This window comes from Emydura macquarii, unplaced genomic scaffold (assembly GCF_026122565.2).
Source record: "Emydura macquarii macquarii isolate MOO-44397 ecotype Brisbane River unplaced genomic scaffold, CSIRO-AGI_Emac_v2 contig_2422, whole genome shotgun sequence".
Taxonomy (NCBI): domain Eukaryota; kingdom Metazoa; phylum Chordata; order Testudines; family Chelidae; genus Emydura; species Emydura macquarii.
This window is the reverse complement of record NW_027132559.1, coordinates 39,252,474-39,264,219: the sequence shown is the minus strand read 5'-3', so window position 1 is coordinate 39,264,219 and position 11,746 is coordinate 39,252,474. Positions and strand designations below refer to the sequence as shown.

Below are 11,746 nucleotides of genomic sequence, written 5' to 3'. Positions count from 1 at the left end.
CAGTGCAAAGGGCAGGTGGGTTATACAAGCAGAAGTCCAGGTTGTTTTTAGTTCTTTTGTGTTTCTGGGAATAAAGGTGGGGGAGATACGTAACAAAGGGAGAAGGAGCAGCATGTGCAACCAAAAAGGAACAACACTGGTGTCAAAGCAGGATACTGTGGGAAGAAGGGACAATATTCTTCAGTGTGTGGCCTCTAATGTTGATTTCAGCACCTGGGAACTGGAGAGGGGGAAACAAAAAAACCCCCCAACCTGCCATGGCTGCAAGTCATCAGATAAAAAACCTTATGTGGGAATATTTTCAAGAAATTCCTGCACCTCTTAGTAAAAAAGCAAGAAGTGCCAAATGTAGAGTTTGATAAAAAGATGCGAGGCCTGGTTGTCGGAATGAATCAACATTATAAAAAATGCTCCTCAGAAGCCAAGATTTTTGAAGATGTAGACACACCTGAACAATGCAAATCAACTGGAGATTAGACTTATTTTTGCTCCATTCTTAAGGCCTGCCTATCAGGCCTCACTATGCTGGTAAATGATCACAAATTTATGACAATAATCAAGTTTTTTGGGTGGGTTACTTATGAATTTGAATTTTTTTTTGTTCAAAATATAATTGATGTTTGTGGGAGTAATTATCAATTACATTTTTACTATTATTGTTGGACTTCTAAAATGATTTTTATTGTTCAATATAATCAAACAGGTGAAGATTTCCTGTTTAAAAGTAAAGTTTTATTAGGCATTTATGAATTTTAATATTTAAAAAAATGTCAAGTTGTTTGGTGTGTTGCTGGAAATAAGGGTTTAAATTTATTTAGATAATCCCTTTGATTTGTTTATTGTTCTCCCTGTAAAACTGGTTTAGAATAATTATAACTTTTTTTTTTTTTTTAAAGCAGCACACTGAGTAATACACAGTAAGCGAGTGTGACCTTTCGCCATTTTGTTCAGGGTCCATTTTTAGGCATATGGGGTTGTGACCGTCCATCATCTGCAATGTCTAAAACGTCAAAGTCATCTGTTGGTACCACCAGCAGTTCTGCAATGAAATATATCACAGACAGTAAGTTACCTTTAACAGAAAAAAACCCAGCCAAACTAAGAGACTTGTCTTCATCATTCAGTAAAGCTACAGATGAGTTTGTAATCAGGACCATCAAATTCCAGCAAGATTCCATAGTTGAAGAAATAGCTACGTTTCTTTATGCAACAAATTCTCTCTTTTGGCCTGTTCAGAGAAAACATTTCATTGATCTGATTCAATCAATACAACCAGATTACACTCGCCCAGGCAGAGCAGACATTGCCAGCAGGTTGCTGGATACAATGTTCGAGAAGGCAATTAAACAGTGCACAAAAAACATTGACAGGAAATTTGCTAGTCTGAGCCTTGATGGGTGAAGCACTGTATACAATGATCCAGTAATATGTGCTTGTGTGACAACAAGAGATGGGTTGTCTAACTTACAGAAAGAATTGATACATCAGGAAATGCCCATACAGCAGAATATTTAAAAGTAGCAGTAAAAGCTATAACAAGCTGTGAACAAAAATTCAAGTGACTAGCTTTGTCCCAAACAATGCTGCAAATGTAGCAAAGATGAAAAGAAATCTAGAAGAAGATAAAGCAATCCTGAAACTCATAACATATGGCTGCAGTGCTTATTTGATGATCTTTTAGCCAAAAACTTAAGTACAGCTCCAAGAATAAAGGAAAATGTTGCTGAAATTGCGAAATACTCCCATAATACCTGCTTTGCTTCAGCTTCACTGAAGAAAGCAGGAGAATCCAAACTAATTCTCCCTCAATATGTATGATGGAATTCAGAGATAGACTTTTCTGAACTATTTATTAAAAACTGGCTTATTCTGATGAAAATTTGTGAAGAAAATGGTGACAAAATAGATGGAACTAAATAGTCAACATTGGACTAAAGAAATGTAGAACATAGGGTTCAGTATATTCAGCCTATTTCTGCAGCCTTGGACCAACTACAGAAAGATTGCTGCTGTATTGCTGATGCTGTTGAATTTGGAAAGAACTTCAAGATAATCTAGAAGAAAAATACCCAACAACAATGTTGAATTTCAGGCAGCAAAGAAGCAGATGAATCAAACACTTGGAGTCCAACTTATTTTCTTCCCAGTACTTTCAACTTAAAGTACCAGAGTAACCAGTAACTGCTGAAGAAGAACATGCTGTTATGACATGGTGTCAGGGGGTAGGTACCCACCGTCTCCCTTTGGGGGTTGGATAGTCCAGAATGCAAGGCAGTATGGCCCAATGGCCAGAGTCAGTATCCCTGCCTGGGCCCTCAGGCAGGGTGGGGTAAGGCAAACAGTCTATAGTTGCTATAGTTGGGGTTCATGCACCTCTGCAGTCAGAACCTCAGGCAGGGTGTCCCTTTTACCCCAAGAAGAGTGGCAAGGAGGGTTAGGTGGATGCAGACCCACCCATCTCTACCACATCCCAGCCCAGGGCCCTGTCCGTGACAGTGGTGGTCATCATCCCCGCCATCGGGGATCCCACCACAACACACAGGCCTATCTTGGGCAGGAGATACCACTCACTCCATCCCCCCCGCTACTTCCTACCATGTCTTCAGGTGCTGTTGTCCAAGTCTCATCGGGGCCTTTGGGTTCTCTAGTATCTCTGAGCATCTGGTTCCAGGCAGTCAGCTGTGGGCAGCAGGTATCCGGGGCCTCTGATTCCCCCTGCTTGTGGCTGAAACAGCTCCCTGCTTGGAGCCTCCACTAAGCATCCTTCCTCCCCAAATGAACGGGACTGCTCTCTTTTATACTGAGACTGGAGCTGGAGTACACCCCACATGGTTTAAGGGGTGGGACTTCCTCCACCCATAATGCAGGGTCAACTCCCTTGTCTAGTGTGGGATAGGTACCACCCACGAGCATCTAAAAATTACCCATCAGGCATGCAACCCATAATAAATTTCAGAGTTGGAGGTGAACCATTCATTCAGTACATGTCTGATGATGATGATATTTTAAAGAGAAAAAAACAAAAAAAACAAAAAAAACAAAAAAAACCACACACTACTGTATTGGTGGAAGTCACCAGCTAAGCACCTGGAACCAGAGTTTTTTGAAGTGCTAAACCAGATTTTGACAGCAGTAGCCTCTTCCTAGGCACAGAAAACATTTTCTTCATTTAGACTAATTCATTCAAATTGCTTGAGAGGTGAAGAAACAGGCATACTTCTCTCTCTCTTCCATCTATTAATAAAAACAAGGAAGGAGAGGATGAGATCAACTAGTTTTAAAAGTTTGAAGAACAGCCTAAGTAACTTAGGACATGCCTTATATTCAAGAGGCTTAGGGGATAGGAACTTAAGCTCCAGTCACTTTCAATTACACATGGTTGAAAATGTTCCCAGGCTGATCAGAAATCAGTGTAATTCACTGATTAAGTTAATTGCTCTATTCCTTTAATAAATAATTTGTAAATGTGAAACAAGTGTATATATCCAAAACTTTTAAGGAAGCAAAAAGTACCAAATCTAGTATAAAAAGTCTCCATGTAGTTGTAAATCAAAATATTTTAATGGTTATGCACCTTTCTTTAGACTGAATAACCAAGGGAAAGTTTATTAACATTGATGATTTAAAAATCAAGGTTTTCCATTTGGAGATTTAAATCGCTGATTTAAATCAATCCACCCTGCAATGCTGATCCAACCATGCCAAGGGTCTTTTCTTCCTTTGCACACTATATTTCCATTGTAGCTTATAATGACATCTTTCACCAAAGGCCACCGCTGGGTACAAGTGTTAATATCGCACTGAAACTTGATGGAGAGTTTAAGATCCTGCAATGAGTTTTGCACTGGCAGACTCCTGCATCCATGTGGTGTCCCATTGGTGGGCCAAGTGGGGTCTAAGTGGGTAGAATGTTGTGTCTATTGGGACTATGATTGGGACACTAGGCTTAACACTGTTGAAGATAAAGGCTGGTCTACACTGGAAACTTACAGTGGCGTAGCTAATTCTCTCAGGAGTGTGAATATTTCACACCCTTGAGCAGTGTAGTTAAGCCAACCTAAATCCCTATGTACACAGCACTAGGTCAATGGAAGAATTTTTTTTGATGACTTAGCTACCACCTCTCAGGGAGGTGGATTAACTACAACAATGGGAAAACCCCTCCCATCATTGTAGTGCTTCAGTTGCAGACTCTCACTAACAGTGGTGTGACAGCTGTACTATTGCAGTATTGATAGTGAAGACGTAGCCTTAGTTAAGCAGGGAAATACAGCAACCTTCAGAAGCAGATGCATTACACCTTTGTAAGGCGTCAATTTCCCAACCTGGGAGTCCAACAGCTCAGTTTGCCTGCCTGGGGCAAGCACTGAGCTTCCCTCAGCACTACAGGGGAAGTGCTCTTCCCTGGCTGACGCCCCATCCAGCAGGCATTGTAGCAAGTTCTGTGCAGCTCCACATATGACATTTTATGTAAGTGTGCTAATTTGCTTAATTGCAACTAATTAATGTGACTGAACTCTGGCTTTAAAATCATTAGCATTAGTGCTTGTGCAGTCTTGTTAGGCGTATCTACAGGGCAACAACCCAGCAAGCTTCCCTCACACCCTGCCCTGCCAGCATGCCTTATCCTTAAGGTGTGGAGAACTACTTCTCAGCTCACAGAGGGAGTTTCAGCCTCCATGGCTCTCAGAGTGCTGGGTCTCTCTGCCACGTCTACCACTTAGTGCACAGTGTGATGGTGAGTTTGTGATGTGGGAGCTGGAACTGAGCCCCAAACCCATTGCATGTCAGAGCGCCTAAACATCCATTAGATGGGCACAGTTTTTAATCCCTGCAGAGCTGGGCTAGATTCTCATAGGTGACCTAACAGGCAGAAGGCTCTTTACCTCATTAGCAGTACCTTGAGGCAACCAGTCCCCTAATGAGTGCTAATGTTACACCTTTGAGAATGAGGCTCTCTTTCAGGGAAGATAAGTTATTAAATCGAGTTCTGACCTTTTCTGGAGCTTACACAGGCAGGGCCTTCCACTCTCTGAACACACAAGCAGCATCTCCTACATAGTGCTCTCAGTAATTTCACACAGGGCCGGTAATATGTGCCCATCATTTTCTTAAAGAAACAGCTCCCACTAACCAAAGTACCAACGCTAAACCTGCAACAATAAATCAAATATTAACAGAATACACACATTCACCTCTTAAAACCATTGTTTTGCAATATAAAACCATTTCAACAATTATTCCATGCTCTTCAGTTTAACTTCCGTGTATTTTTCCCCTGCAATATGGGTCATCAGCAAAGTTTGAATCCCCAAATTTCAGATGCACAGAAGACTTGAGCTGTAACTGGAGTGGGCAAGCACCTTGTGAGGGTCTATTTGGAGCAGCTCCTAAAGGAAGAGACAACATATTATCTCACTGTGTACAAGGATTCCTGGAGTCTACTCTTGGTTCTGGGAGCAGAGTATTGTCTAGTAGCTAGACATGGTATAGCTGAGTGTAGCACACTGTTTGCATCACCTGCAGGGAATGAACCTAGGATCTCTGAGCACGAGCCCAAATCTACCACTTGAGCTAAAGGACAATGCAAACTAACAATGGAGATAGCTGCAGACTCAAATCTTTATTTCTTAGTGTGGGTTAGATTGCAATTAATGTGTCCCATTTCTTCTGAAAGGCAGTGTGGCAAATTAAGGGCTTGTCTTCACTTACCTTGGAGATTCGGCAGCAGTCAACTGGAGTTACGCGAACTACGCAGAAAACTTGCATAACTCCCGTCAGCTTCTGTGCTTCTGTTCTGTGTGCTGTCTTCACTGCGCTGCGCCGACAGGAGCCGTTGACGCAGTGCTTCTCCACTTGAGAAGGTGGACTTAAGTCAATTTCTGGATCAACTGAGAGGGTCTTCACTGACCGCTCAGTCGATCTGATGGTGGTGAATTTGCCACCGTCAGTGAAGACATAGCTTGTCTGTCACATTAGACACCTGGGTTTTAGTCTGTTTTACCTGCGTGGACTTGGTCCAGCCACTGTTATCTGTAAAATGGGTAATTGAAAGTAAGTTACTTCCCTTAAGGTGGTTGTCTGAGGCCTATGTACACCGAGGGTCAGATTCTCTAGCTGGGCAGTCCAGTTTAGGTCCATGTCCCTTTGCTCAGGGTGAGTGTAATGTGATACAAACACTTAAGCACAGATGCATCCTTGCTTTCTGCAAGCCGGTGAAGTGAAGACGACACATACTTCCCCTTCTTCCTTCAGGTTGTTCACTGATCCTGACTCTCTCACTGTGTTACAACAGGTGTTGCTTGCCACCTGCAGTCACACAACTCATACGCTTCCTGAATTCAGTCCCCTCTGTCTTAAAGGGCTGAGATTTGAGACAGTATAGGGATGTGTACATGTGCCTCAGGACCAACAGTTTGGTTAATGAGATGTGATATACACAGAAATATTAAGACCAGTCAGTAGAAGAGCAGGTAATACAATCTATGGGCTCCTGGCTCATACTTTCCCCCATTGTGCGGGGAAGGGGCTCAAAATGTGCAACACTTACCAGTTGTGTGGGACTGCATTGCCAGATTTGCAAAATACATGTCTCATGTGATACTTGGCAGGCTGAGTAAGGGATGTTTCTTTACAGGGAAGTGCAGTCCAGCATATTGGGATGAAGATTTTCTTCCCTTCAGCTGGTGATGGGATTCTCTGCTTTGCTGGGAAAGTCTCCAAAATGGGGACAATTCCCCAAATATGTCCAGATGGGGGACTGGGTAGAGAAGTGTTCCCATTAGGCTCAAGCTGAACTGAGCAGGAGTCCCCTATCTGGATATTGCAAAAAATTGAGGGAGTTGTGGCAGTAGCTCCCATCCACAAAGACAGATGTGTTGTTTTTAAAAAGGTGGGATGGGGGCTAGTCTCCCATTTTAACCTCCCACTTAGTCCATGCAAGGGGACTACTACAGCCCTAAAACTGCTTGCTGCTCAACCACAGTGTACAAAGGAGGGCAGAGGTGTGAGTAGCACTGATGTGGGATAGGGAGCTCATTAAACGGGAGTTCTCTGGTTTCTGAACAGCTCCAATTCCCTTTCAGTGAAAATCCTTTTCAGTGGATTGCACTTTGTTTGGCCCTTACACCTAGGCTGACTGTCCTTTGAACAGGTTAACCCAGAGTACAGCTCCTATGCATGACTTTTTGGGACCACCTGTAACATGGAGCCTGAGCCTGGCCCTAAACAGGGAAATAAGTCAGTCAACATAAGAATGGCCATACAGGGTCAGATCAATGGTCCATCTAGCCCAGTATCCTGTCTTCTGACAGTGGCCAATGCCAGGTGCTTCAGATAGAATGAACAGAACAAATCAATTATCAAGTGATTTATCCTCTGTCATCCAGTCCCACCTTCTAGCTGTCAGATGTTTAGGGATACCCAAAGCATGGGTTTTCATCCCTCCCCATCTTGGCTAATAATCATTGATAGACCTATCCTCCATGAATTTATCTAATTCTTTTTTGAACCCAGTTATACTTTTGGCCTTCAGAGCATCCTTTGACAAAAAAGTGTTCCACGGTTTGTGGCTTGTGTGAAGAAGTGCTTCCTTTTGTTAGTTTTAAACCTGCTGCCTAGTCATTTCAGTGGATGACCCCTGGTTCTTTTGTTAAGTAAAGTGGTTACACTTCCTTATTTACTTTCTCAACACCATTCATGATTTTATAGACCTCTATCATATCCCCCCTTAGTCATCTTTTTTGACAAGATCACTAGTCCCACTCTCTTTAATCTGTCCTCATATGGAAGCTTAATCATTTTTGTTGCCCTTTTCTGTACCTATTCCATTTCAAATATATCTTTTTTGAGTTTGGGGTGAACAAAACTTCATGCAGTATTCAAGGTACTGTTGTACCATAGATTTATATAGTGGGATTATGATATTTTCTGTCTTATTATTGATCCTTTTCCTAATTGTTCCCAACAGTTCTAGGCAGTTGATCTTATGAGGAGTTAAGGGTTACTATTTCTATAGGATGTTGAGCTTTGTTCATCTTAAGCAACAATTCCAGGCTCAGTAGCAGGTTTCTAGATATGCTGGATTATTCTCAGAAATTGATCCAAGTCTCTTCTCAGTCTACTGTTCTTTGCTTTAACAAAAGTTTGCAAAAAAACGTTTCACATATTATGTGTATAACAAGAAATTTTGTTTCCCCCTCAATAGTTATTTATATGATAGGATCTTTACTCAGGCAAAAGTCTAACGAAATCAATGAAAGTTTTGGTTGAGTCAGGACAAGTAAACCTGAGTAAAAGCATCAGGATTTGGCCCATGAATTTTACAGTAGAAAACTTAGTTCATCATTAGAAGACTGAAATTGATGTGATAAGTTTACAGTATTAAAATCAATGAGCCACCAGGGTGAAGCATTCAGTAGTCACAGATGTTATCAGTTAACATCTTATTTCCTGACACAGGACATTACTATGAAAATGCTAAGGTGATGCTCAATAAATCATTCAAATTACTCAGTATTGTACATCATATCTATCAGTTTTACCTGTTAGGGCAAAGTTTGATCTCAGTTGTCCACCAGTAAGAGTTCCTCCACTAAAGTCAAGGAGCCTGTCACAGGACTGGTATGCCCTGTCACAGGCATCAGGTTGCATGAGCTGAGAAGGCAGGGAAAAGCCATAGGGCCAGAGTCAACAGAGCAGCCCTCCCGGGGTCAGGGCAGCAGGGCCTAGCAACCCTTTGGGGTAGTAGGGCACCACCTAGTGCCCAGTACCCAGGATAGGGGGGTTGGGGCCCTCCCTGCTCCTCCAAGTCCCAGCCCAGGGCCCTGTCAGTGTGGAGCACACCCCCAAATCAGCAGGGATCCTCACAAAACATGCTGATTGGTTCCCCACCTCTCCCACCATAGCACTGTTCAAGTCCTACCCTGTCTTCCATGGCAACAATCCATGATTCTCTGGGGCTTCTGGTGTCCCCAGACAGTGTAGCTCCTGGCAGCTCATTCCCTTCTCTGGGTTCACCTGACCACCTGGGATCCACCTGAGGTTCAGCATGGCTTAGTGCTGGTGTCTGAGTCTGCAGCAGCTCCCCCACACAGGAAGCTGAGAGTCTGTATCTTTTCACTTCAGCAACCTGCCCAAACTGAGCTCAGTTGCTTCTTTTTATACTTGGCTTCCAGGCTGAGCATGCCTAGCAAAGGCAGAGGGGTGTGGCCTCCTCAACCTCTAATGCATCTTTAACCTTCTCTAGACCAGGGCAGGACTAGTTAGCCCTGTCATAGAGACATCAGATTCGTTGGGGTTTTTTTCTGACTCAAAAGCGATTGATACATATAGAAGACTGATTATTGCAGACAGAGGTTGTAAAACAAAGCCATTTTTGAGTAATTAGAGTACAAAAAGGCATCTTAAAATAAAAATATTTATTATCTGAATACTGGTAACTCAGAAAGAACCACACTAAATTTTGTCAAATTTGGTAAAGCTAATTTATTCTCAGACCGGGACTGCACCTGGTAAGTTTCAACTGAGGGGATAATTTTTGCTAGTTATGATTTAGTCTCCATTTTAATTAATGTGGTGGTAATTAGTAGCTACATAACATCATAGAACAGATGATGGAAAGGAAACAAAATCCTCATGTTAGTTCCTTTTACTTATAGTAAAAGCCTAAATAGCTAATATTCTATTTCAAAATCTAAATTTAATTTTATTATGTGTTTTGGCAACTGTGAGTTTTAACATATATATATACCTTAAATATACCGTTCAATCAAAGGGGCAAGTAAAACTTTATTGTGCTGAAGAAACTGCAACTCTATAGCCTGTCATCCATTTCTTTCCTTCTTTATTCACTCTCTTGTTTTGTATGTGAGAGAAAAGAATGGTACTTTGAAGCCAGAGAGGATTTTTTGCACCGTCTACAGTTTATAATCATGTCAAGCATATTTCAAATATTTGCAATCTTTTAATCATTAAAATGAATCGTAAATGGGTTTTACAAATTTGATAGTAGAATAAGTCTTCCAAATTTGTTTCCAGCAAAGTATGTTAGCATTTTTTACAAGCTTTGGATACATGAGCAATTTTTTGTTTAGGAGAGAGATTATCATGTTCCTTACATTAAGTTTTGTTCTGCTTTCCAGCTATTACACATAGCAATTCAGACCTATAATACTGGTTTTTGCAAGGCACTAACATGTATCAGGCAAAATCTTGCAGTCTTTACTTAGACGTGCTCTTATTGGAGTCAGATAAGTTTGGTTGATTAAAGATTTAATTAGGCAAACTTATCTGACTCCAATGCTAAACCTGATTAAAGGGTTAGGATTGTAGGTAAGGACATATTTTCTTCTGGAGTAAAATTACAACGCACCATTGAATTTATGGAACTATGGTGATTTACCCTGGTTATGAGTTTGGCTGATTGTGTCTAAAATAGCCAATAATAATTTGGTGCGTGGAAAAAAAATTCCAGGTATCCCACCTGCCTCTTAGTCTTCCTATCTTTTGTGGCTGTGCATTTACAATCACTTAAAAAAAAAAAAAAGCGTAGCCCCCCCCCCTCTCCATGCCTCTGTTGCTGTGTGAAAGCCCTTACTGGAAATCCACTTGACAGCTCCAGTCATATAATAGCCACAGGATCTTTATAATAAAGAAAATATAGGCCTAGATCCTCAACGAGTGTAAGTTGGAGTAGTTCCTCTGAAGTCAATGGAGATATACCAGTTTACAGCAGTTGAGGATCTGGACTGTAATGCAGAGGGGCAGGGCATATGTCGGCCATTCTTACACAGGGAAAATTCCTACTGAAGTCAATGGGAATAAAGACTTAGAGGCTCAGGCCTATCATTAGAAAGCTGCTGACTATTCAGCAGTCTCTCAACCTGGCAATGGCTTTTGACGCCAATGAAGTTTTGAGAAGGACTGGTTTCCTAATGCAATCCAAGTTTTAGAAACATGGCATTTATTTTTATTCTCTGCTGAAGCCTAGTGTGTTACAGTACACTACACCTGATTCTGTTGCTTCAGAATCGGATTAAATGTAACTATCAGCTAGTATGACTAAAACCAACATGAGGCATGTAATGAATTGGCTTGTATGTATACCTTTGCCTTATACTAGATATGAGATCAGAATTATTCAACTTCCAGCCACAGAAGGAGCTACTGAAGTTATTTCTTTCTGGTTAGAAGCCTGCTCTTTTGGACCCAAAAGACTCAAGTGCTATTTCTCCTGTTGCATGTGTGAAGTTAGGTAATATTATACTACAGCCACAGATCATTGTAAGTTGGTATTAGACAATTGCAGAGAAATCCTATGAACTCTATATCTTATCCCAAGCTCAAAGATGGGCTGTGCCATAGCCAAGGGAGAATGTAACTTTTGCAGGCTTGTGTGTATCACTGCCCTGGTCTCATTCAAATGTTTGCTAGTTTACTTCTGGCTCCGTTAGAGTTTGTCCTTCAGCTCCATAAGTAGAGGTCTGAGCTGGTGAAGCCGAAAGTCAATAATTCTATGCCAGTTACATAGGAATTGCCATACCAGGACCCAAAGTCCAGCTAGTCTGCTTCTCTAATTGGTGGAATCCCATTTGGAGTTCATGTATATGCCTGGAATGATTCTTCTTTCAACTCAGATCTCCACTCAGAACTTTTATTTTCTTGAGGACTCAAGGATTAGAAGGCAAGAACATGAATCACAGTGGGCTTAAAGAACAAATAAGAAGAATGATTTTGGGAGTGGTAT

At 41.5% G+C, this 11,746-nt stretch overlaps 1 long non-coding RNA gene across 1 annotated transcript; it reads right to left on the bottom strand.

The window, feature by feature from the left end:
* Nucleotides 1-792: 792 nt before the first annotated feature.
* On the bottom strand, nucleotides 793-9,108 carry LOC137162159 (uncharacterized). Its single transcript, XR_010922312.1, has 3 exons — nucleotides 8,924-9,108; nucleotides 8,544-8,655; nucleotides 793-1,039 (listed from the first exon to the last, which is right to left on the bottom strand). It is a non-coding gene; the product is annotated as an uncharacterized lncRNA (long non-coding RNA).
* Nucleotides 9,109-11,746: the final 2,638 nt, after the last annotated feature.